Genomic DNA, 10,285 nt, shown 5'->3' with positions numbered 1-10,285 from the left:
AATAAAGATGACCCTCGGGCTCTGGAAACCCAAGGGAAAAAGGGCTAGGTGAGGCAAATGGTAAAACCAAGGTTGTGCCTTGCTGGAGGAGTTTTATTCAAAGCGAATTGTCAAGGGGGTCCCATAAATCACCCGACCGCGTAAGGAACGCAAAATCCGGAAACATAACACCGGTATGACGGAAACTAGGGCGGCAAGAGTGGAACAAAACACCAGGCATAAGGCCGAGCCTTCCACCCTTTACCAAGTATATAGATGCATTAATAATATAAGAGATATTGTGATATCCCAACATAATCCTGTCCACCATGGAGCAATCTTCAACTTCACCTCCAACTAACAACGCTATAAGAGGGGCTGAGCAAAAGCGGTAACATAGCCAAGCAGCGGTTTGCTAGGAAGGGTGAAAAGGGTTAGAGGCTGACATGGCAATTTGGGAGGCTTGAAGAGCAAATGATAGGTAGCGCAGCAAAGCGATAGAACGAAGCAACTAGCATAGCAATGATAGTAGTGAGATCCAAGGTGATGGTCATCTTGCCTGAAATCCCGCAAGGAAGAAGAACGAGTCCACTAAGAAGACGGACGGGAGTAGTCGAACGAATCCTCACAACCGCAACATTACCGGAACTAAGAAGCAACACCGGAAAGAAACAAACAACATGGTAAATGCACAAGCATAAATATGGCATGATGCACAAACAAGTATGATGCATGTCCGGTTTAACGAGGCATGGCATGGCAAAGTGCAACAAACAATATTACAAGTTAAGTGGAGCTCAATATGCAACGAGTTGCATATTGACGAAACACCACATCAATTATTTAGTTCTCTCTCGTTATAAGCTACTCAACAATATTAAATGTTGATTAACATGGCAAGGGGTGTAACAAAAGTAAACTAACTATTTAGGCAAGTTTAAATGAGGCCGGAACAACGAACAACAATTCCGGAAAATCTCCATATGCATATTTTTAATTTAATGCAAACAACAATTTTAACCATTTAAATGTTGTTATCATGATGCGGATGGCATATGCAAGTTTTATGCCATTTTATGAAAATGTTGACATGAGCATGTTATGAAGCATTTGGTCAACATGACGGAACAAAACGGGTGCCACGGCAACGAATCCGAAAATGATGCCACGGCAACATATCGGTTCCGGTAGCTCACGGAGATACCGGTGCAAAAGGAGGCGTGCAGATGTGCGCAACATGCTAGAGATGGTGGGGTGATCCCGAATACCGGGTTCCCACGGGAAGGTGGCATGGCAAACGAGGAACGTGCAAAGACCTCTCTCGGACACGGTGCAAACACGAGCATCTCATTCAACACATGCATTCGTTCACGGACGTCGTCTCGGGGTTATACCTTCGAAGCGTGCATTTTCGGAGCGGGTCGAGTTTGTAGTGGATGTAGTGGTTCACGAACGTCATGGAAGTAGTCGTTCACGGCGACGGTGGAGGAAGTAGTGGTACACGGCGGGGGCGGTAGTTGTTCAGGGTCTTGGCGGGTCGTCGTGTAGCCGTACATGTTCGTCGTGGTACATGGTTCGTAGACGTTCGAGTCATCGGTAGAGGTACTTGTCGTATCATCAGGCGTAGTCGACCTTGGCGGTCTTGGGGAACCGTAGTGGTACTGGGCGAGATACACGGCCACGGTAGTCTTCGGACTTGGTTTTCCCGTGCATGACTCCACGGGTCCTGGGGTAACTCAGCGATGGCCTTGGCAAAGAGGCGGCAGCATCAGTCGAAGGAAGCGACAACGGCAGCTTTGGCCCGAAGACGACGGGCGATGAGGGCGTCGGCCCCTGGTTCGAAGCAAAGGCGAGGCACTGGCCTCGAGCGACGCTCATCAGCAAGAACAGTGACGGGGTCGCAACACCATGGGGATGGAGGTGCTCGTGAGCAGCTGATGAAGGAGGATGTCGGCGCAGGATCTCGAGGCCATGGGGATGGCCGGTAGAAGGAGGCACGGGCGAGGCGAATCAGGAGAGGAAGGTCGACGGGGAGGCACGATCCACGAGATGGACGGCGCGGGGCTGCAGGATCCGGCCGAAGGCATGGCCGACGGCGCGGCTTGGAGCAGATCGGGCGCGGGCGCTTGGGGTGCGGCGCAGCTGGATGGCGCGGGCGACAGAGGAGGAGGCCGCATGTGGCCGGGTGCGGAGGCGGTGGTGCTGGCCATGGTGCCAGCGCACAGGGACGGGCGCGGCTCCGAACGGCGACGGGGTGGAGGAGGCCGAGGAGGTCAAGCGAGGGAGATGGCGGCGCGAGGGAGGAGATGGGGATCGGGGGCTGGGTTCGGGCGAGGTGGAGGCCAGCGAGCGTGGAGATCGAGCAGGAGGGATGGCGGCGCTGCGTGAAGGAGATGGGGATCGAGCAAGGAGGTGGGGGATCAAGCGCTAGCGGCGCTGGAGGGAGGACAAGGGAGAGATGGAGATCGATGGGAGTGAGGAGGAGATCGGGCTAGGGTTAGGATTAGATTGGTGGGCCGACCTGCTGGGAGGCCCAATTGGCTAGCTGGGCTTCTCTCTTCTTGATTTACAGAAAATAGAAAGAAAGAAAAGAGAGAAAAGAGAAGGTTAGAGAAAGGATTGGCACGGGGTTAATTTTTTCAGACTCAGAAAAATGAGTTTAATCCAAGAAAATAGGAGTGGGCATGGATGCAAGGTTTAGATTCAAAAACATTTGAATTTAATTCAAATGGGTGAATAGGAAGTGGAGGTTTGGAAGACCCAAAAATGTTCGGATTTTTGGTGGAGCTTCGGAATATGATGAAAGAATATATGGCAAGGTTGGAGACCAAGAATTAAGATAACAAAGGCATTGGGATATTTTGCAAGTGTGCTATGGTGAATTCCAAATTAATGAAATATTTATTATAGCTCCCTAATAATATTGAGAGGTTTTAATATGTTATAAAGAGAAATCACAAGTGAATTCCCTCGATTTAAATGGACCGAAGATCCATACGGTTTATTTAGTTGAGTTTTTTAAAAGGGGGTGCAAGATGACATGATGCAATGCACATGATGCTATGAGATGAAATGCAAGACATGAACAAAACGCAAAACAAAAGACAAAACCCAACCACGAAGGAAATATCATAACGCATCTCCGGAAAAGGCAAGAGTTGGAGTTACGAATATGGAAAGTTACATCCGGGGTGTTACAAAAGGCGTCTACATGCAGCGCGGGTCGAAGGCGATGGCGAACCATTGCGGGCACATCCAGGGGGCGTGCAACAAATGGCATGGTGTCGTCGAGGAGGTGGCCGCTCGCCCGGAGAGCGGCGCCAGCATTGAGGATCAGTTATGACACGTCGGTCTCCCGTCTCGCTTCGCCGTGTGCGCGCGCCCGCCAACTGTTTGTTTGTCCCCGCGCAGTTGCTGCGCATGTTCGGCCTGTATAGGCAGAGCAACAACGACGCCGAGTTCAAGTACCTCCACGTCTACAAGCGCATTGACAAGTGCGACAAGTGGGTGGAAGTCCGGCGCAACCTCGAGAAGGCCAAGGAGATATACAAGCCGGATGCGCCGGCTCCGGGCGCGTCAGAAGGGCGGCCCGACGGCAAGAAAGGCGCCAAGAAGGGGAAACACGCCGACGCGGCCACCGCTCGCCTGTAGGAATCCATCCAGCACTGCCTCGCCGACGTACAGGCCCGGGTCGTCCTTCGTGAAGATAAGACCGAGGCGGTGGTCGGCGTTGATGTCGACAAGCACCGTCAAGCTCGACCTACTCCGGACCAATGTTGCCGCGAAGAAGAGGAACACCGACCTGGCTTTTTTGCTGGGCGTGGCGGACATGCTCCAGAGCGCCGACGAGGCGGTCAAGTCGTGGTACAGGGCGCATGTCAGCCTCATCCTGGACCAGCTTCCCTCGATGACGCCGCCCACGCCCACGCCCAGGACGCCGCCGCCCATGCCCACGCACACGCCGACGCCGCCGCCAAGCCTGACCGACGATGCCGCCGAGACTGCCCGCAGCGTAGAAGCCACGCCGCCAAGCACAGAGGACCCATCAAGCCCGCGCACGCCGACTCCGCCGACACCGAAGGCCGACCTCGCCGTCTGATGCGCGCTTCCGTTCTGATTTTTGTACGCCGAACTTTTCATCGATCGCCGATCGCCGCTTGATCGCCGGATTGTGGCGTTTATTTTTGGGCGCGGGAATGAACTACGTTTGAATTTGCTAAGGCTGGGGGGGGCCTAGGGGCGTGGCTGCGTGTTAGGCCGCCCCCAGGGGCCGAACTAGCGCCGGCTCGCCCCCAGGGCGCGGTTTTTTGGCGCCCTGGGGGGCCGAACAGCTGGAGATGCTCTAACCCTCCCTAGCAACCCCTCCCTGGCAGTCCCCACCTCTCTACGCTGCGGGAACAACGGTTTTTGGTTTCTCGGCGACAACTATCCATCCCAGCCACATACCGGGAATGGGTCGCACACCGGTCCGACACACTCACCTAGGCTACCGCAACCGTCATCCACCTAACCATTTTCAGAGCAGGTACCGACGCAAAGACCTTGCCGGTCAATTGTCGATGCCACCATGACGCCAGACAGCGCCACCGCCCTGCGCTCGTCCATCTAGCCGCATCTGTCGTCGATATCCAGCTACACCATGCCGCCAATACTCGTCGTCATCGACGCGGTAGAAACAACACCACACCTCCTGGCAACCTCCACCGCGTAGCCGCTGCTGGAGCTACGCGGAGTCCATCACCCACAACATCTCTCCACCGAATAGCAGAACCTCCGAAGATGGTGCCTCCATGGAGGGTACGACGTGAAGGACGCCGCCGCCGCCCAATCCAGACTGAATTTTGGATTTTCGTTCGAGAGGGGCTCGGAGGTGGATAGGGGAGACCTCGACATCGCCTCCACGGAGGGTAACAACGTTGAGAGACGTCGCTGATGCCAGATCAAACAAGCCGAGCAAAGTTTCCTCCGATCCCCATCCTATAACACCAAACCTCCGTCGGCTCCGGATCCGGCAACGGACCACGAACCGAAACCTGCAGAGATGAGAGAGCCATGAGGCTCAACCCCCATGAAGGAGGATCAAGAAGAATCCCTCGTAGATCTCCAGGCGCCGAATCCAGCGATACAGCATGGTCAGCGACGACCACCACCACCCTCTGGCGGCTGACGGCGTTCAAGCCCAAGACCCAGAATTGGATCCGAGCTGAACTTGGCAGCGCCCGCGACCACCGATCTTGCCCACCACGCAGCCGTCACCACGCCGCGAGCAGGCCGGCGCCGCGCCGCGCACGACATCACCAAGAAACCCGCCCGCCTGCCCGCCGTGCCGCCCAACCCCATGCCAGTCCGGCGCCCCGCCCGATCTGGCTGCCCCCACGCCAGCCGCGATGGACAAGGGGGGAGACGCCCCGCCGCCACCTAGCCGGCCAAGCTTTGCCGGCGGCACTGCGGACGGCGACGAGGAGAGGTGGAGGCGGGAGGAGGGCCGAGAGGAGGGCAGACAAGGCCATCGGTCCTATGGTTGGGGATGGATTTGAAAACTAGTCTGTTCAAGCAAGGATGGGATGGCGGCGGCGGCATCCTCGTGGTGGACCTGTGTCCTCGGGCTCCGTCGTTGCGACGGCGTTTGCTCCAACGTCGGCGTGGAGCTTAGGAGGTAGTCCAGGAGCGTTCGCAGATTGTGGTCTACATCGACGTCATCTGGAAGACGTAATGTGTGCTGGGTTCGCGGTTCGTGGATGGCAGATATGGTTTCCTCTTTCGGCGTCTTAGTCGTGGTGGGGTGCCAGATCTGGAGTTCGACGGCATGTCCGGGGTGTTACCCCGGTCTGATTCGTTCAACAACATGGGATTCATTTTTGGTGAGCCACCTTGGAGGTCCACAAAACTGCATATCAGCAATGGAGCCGCGTCGAGCTCGGATGAGGAGGTGATCCGTCATTATTTTCTTCGGTGGCTGCTATGGTGGTGCCGGAGGCAGGTGACGGGCATTGGTGTCAAACTCAGAAATGTTCTACTATCTTTTCAGTTTTGTCATGTCGGTCCTTACGTGACTTGTACTTTGATTTTTATGATATGAATGAGACACGTATTACCATGAAAAACCCCCACTATATATACATGCCCTGAGTATATGATGGAAACATCGTTTTGCTCATTGCTCCACTAAAGAAAATAAAAAGAGGACCATCATTTGTTTTCAGATTATTATCACCTGAAACCGATCATCCTTTACTTTCAAAAATAAAATCATGCCATCCATGTTTTTTTAAGCGGCCATCTTGTCATCCATGTAAAACGTAACAGTCAACCTCAATCTAGAAACTTTAGCTAATAACGATGGGCCTTCCATGAGTCATTTCGAACCGTGTGACTGGACATGCACCCCAGAGAATGCAGGCCCCGTGAGGTATCATCGGCCTGCATCTTAACATTTTGCATCAAAGGGAAGGACGCCCTTTTATCATCAGCCTGTAATTGTCAACCGAAACGACAAAGTATATGGTAACCTTTTTTCCCTATCCATAACTAATTGTTTGTAGTGTCAAATTTATTAATGATGTGGAAGTTTCTCTGTAATATACTAGTAGAAAAATATGTCCAGGCATGGTATATCACAAATTATAAGACATTTTTGTAGGCTAACAAAAACATCTTATAATTTGGGATGGAGGTAGTAGAGTTTTCAATCAGGTCTATATGTGGATTAGCCGATGCGGATTATGGCTTTGCTGTGGCTAGATTTTTTTTTATGACTACATAGAGTTGCAGATAGCTAGTGATGAGGCACATAGACAACAAGCAGTGTCTTGTTTGGCTGCCCTTGTAACATAGTGTCGAGAAAGAGCATAAACTTTTTGGGAAACGATAAGTTTACTTTTTTAAAAAGCGGTGCTTTATTACTTAAAAGGTTTAAGCATTACACCTGACCTCTGCATAACTAAGATGCACATAGCCAAACAAAATCCTCTGCAAGAACAAAAAATAAAAAGGCGGAATACAAAGATAGAGTCTGTATAACGTCTAAAGCGGAGGTGGGCCAATCCTACGATCATGTTGCCACCCATGTTGGATAAAACTATCCCTCGCCGTATCCTCCAATCATGTACACACCTCCGTAAATAGGTCTCGATTTTCCATGCGTTGTAGAGAGGACCATAAACGAAGAGTTCCGGTACATCTCTAGATAACCTGCATTAGAGAAGTCCTTTTATCGTTAAAAACCTTATCATTTCTACATAGCCAAAGCGACCAAATAACGGCAAGCGCTCCCACCCTAAGAAGAGTTCTAAACCTGTGATCAATCCCATGTAAACAGTTGCCAGATATATTGGCAACACTACAAAGAGGATACAAGTCAGAAGCTATCTAGATGACTGACCATATAGACCAAGCCAATTTGCATTGGAAGAATAAACGTTTTATTGTCTCATCATGATGACAAAAAACACACCGTGGACTTCCATGGCAATTCCTCTTGATACGGCTATCTTTAGTAAAACGACAAGTTCATACTGGGGGTTTTCTACAGAGTTGCCAACAAGAAATGGAATGATACTTAGTGTGCATGATTTGATAAGATAATGAGGTAGTGTATCCCTGTCTGTCCTCCTAGCTAGGTGATGCTCACGAAGCAGCCAAACTAACAAGGCCGTGAGATATTTGAAAGTTTGTGGGTGTTGTGTAGCATACACGGGGAAAGTATCAAACTTAAAACCGCCAAGGAAAATGTGCAAATTATTGTCAAACACATAATATAGGACTCGAAAATACATAGGAGCACTCGCGTGCCACACCCTCCTATATTCAAAAAAAAGTTTAGTAAAAATTCAGAAAATCATGAAACTTATTATGGAATCAAACGTGACCAAGTAGTAGCCAAAAGTACATTACTCTTCATTATTAGTTTTAATAACCGTGGTAGTACACTGCAGATATACGCAGCTCGCCTCCCGCTCCTAGCCCCCCGCTCCCAGCCCGCCAGTGGCCGCTCCGGCCCGGGCGTCCACGATCCTAGCCCGCCGGTGGCCACTCCGGCCCCGGCGTCCACAATCTACTCAGGCGATTCTGTCAGGTCCTCGCTAACGATCTCTTGGCTCTCGCGGATCTCTCCTTCAATCAAGGTCGGGCTTTCGAACAAGGCATTTGGAACAAGCTCAATCACCCAATCAACTTCACTCCTGGTTCTGGCTTCATGAGTTCTTTCTGGTTGCAGAATTTACCCGATCTCAAATCCAGCTCACTGAAAATTCAATCGGTACACTTCTCTTATCTTGCTTTGGTGGCAGAGGCTCCCTCTTCAAGGTTTCCAAGATTCATAACTCTCTGTTCAAGTTCTATGTTTCTTCGATTGATGTGGGCTTTGCAATCTACAATGGTGGGAATATTTCAAACAACCTCTTCAATTTGGGTTTTCTCCTTTGGGGTCCTAATGGCCCAAAGAACAGAGTGGAAGCTTCGTATCAAGTGCCTGATCAGGAAGATGGTTGGACTCTGGTTTCTCGATCTAGGAGACCTAACTCATATGCTAATGCTGTTCGGGCTCCTCGCTTCTTCAATCAGAATTCCGGTGCTCATAGGAATTCAGCTCCGGCGATCACCGGTGATCGGACCATGGCGGTGGTTCCCGTTGCGTCAGTTTTCAATCATATTTCCACATTCAAGACAATATTCAAAGGGCGGGATCTCAAGGCATTCAAACTGGGCGAAATGATCACAGGCTTCAATCCAGGCCGCCTGCCAACTCAATCTCTGGGCCAAATGGGCTCATTTCTCGGTCAAGGCCTTTCTATGCCCGATGTCTATCGGATGATCACTTGCGCCAGAGCTGCACTAAAAAAATTCATTGTCATACCTGTAAGGGGTGGGGCCACATTGCCAGAGAGTGCCGCTCCATCTCCCCGACGGCTGGTGCGTCCAATCAACTAAATGGCGCAGCTCCAGTTTCCATGGCTACTCCCGCTGTTAAAGGCACCCATCTTTGTGCCTTTCAGGGAAGTAAATCCGGCTGTGTCTCCTCCTTCCTCATCACCAGCTACCACACATCGCATCCTTCCTTCCTCAATATTGCTGCCGCCACCTCCCCTACCTTCAACGGAGCGTAGCTCCTCGTCGGCAATCAACTTCGCCATGGCAAACTTTCAGTTTGACCCAACCCCGTTCCTTCCTCCTAATCATCAAGCCATCAATGTCGTGGGAAGACCTGCTCGGGTGAGAGTAATCTCGTTTGTCTTTGCTAGGGTTCACGAAGACTGGGCGATCACCACCATTATGCCCATGCTGGATCTGCAGGTACCTTTTGCCAATGTGCGCCAAATTTTAACTGAGTTCATCAGAGTTGTCAGGCACGTAGGATTAGCAGATATATCTACCTGCCCTTTTGGTCAAGCATATGTCAAAATGGACAACCCCTTCGATAGAGACACATTGGTCAATCAAAGTCCGCATGTATTTGGAGATGTTCACATTATCTTTCAAAAGCATAACCAAGGCCTGAACTGGAGAAGTTTAACTCTAAACAGAGATATTTGGATCTTATAAGCTGGTTTCCCTGTCGGTGTACAAAAGTAGGGGCTCTCCTTTTGACCCCTTTACTTGTGCACGGGCAGTCAGAGCCACACGCCGCGGCCACACATAGCAGGGCAAAGGAGGGAAGCCGGAGAGAAGCCGAAGGCTCGAGACAAACAAGGCAACATCAAGGACCAAGGCCACAAAGTGCAAACGGGCGAAGCTGGTTGCCCCGGCAATACCCTTGCCGGGGGCAGCCTCCATAGCCCAGGCAAGCTCCTTGCCGGGGCAGCTCGCCCACACTAGCAGAACGAGCCATCTTTGAACCCACGGCCTCCAATGTCAACAACCACGTTGGACCAGGGCTCGGGAGGCACCTCCGTGGTGGCATGCAGATCTTTGTGAAGACATAGAATGCTCAAGATCAGATGAGGATTGGAAAGCAACAATCCTCACCAAGATCCTTACCAAAGAAATCCACAAGACCCCCAGCAAGGTCCTTGCCGGGGACGCCAACGCGCCATGGCAAGACCCTTGCCGGGCCACCCGACAAGACCCTTGCCAGAGGCGACAGCAGGGCCACTGCCAGGCCCGCACCAACCAACTCCCCGCCGCCGTTCGCATGCAGCTGCCAGCCCAACCAGCTAGGCAGGCACCCGCGTAGCAACATGCGGCTTCTAGGCCAACTCAGCATGCACCTGCGTGGCGGTATGCAAATCTTTGTGGAGGCTCCACCACCGCGCCAACTCAGCTGCTTGCCTGCCTACATGGCACCGCATGCATCGTTGGCCAGGGCGCG

The sequence above is a fragment of the Triticum dicoccoides genome, chromosome 5B (genome assembly GCF_002162155.2).
Source record: "Triticum dicoccoides isolate Atlit2015 ecotype Zavitan chromosome 5B, WEW_v2.0, whole genome shotgun sequence".
Classification (NCBI taxonomy): Eukaryota; Viridiplantae; Streptophyta; class Magnoliopsida; order Poales; family Poaceae; genus Triticum; species Triticum dicoccoides.
This window is presented reverse-complemented; position numbering follows the sequence as displayed.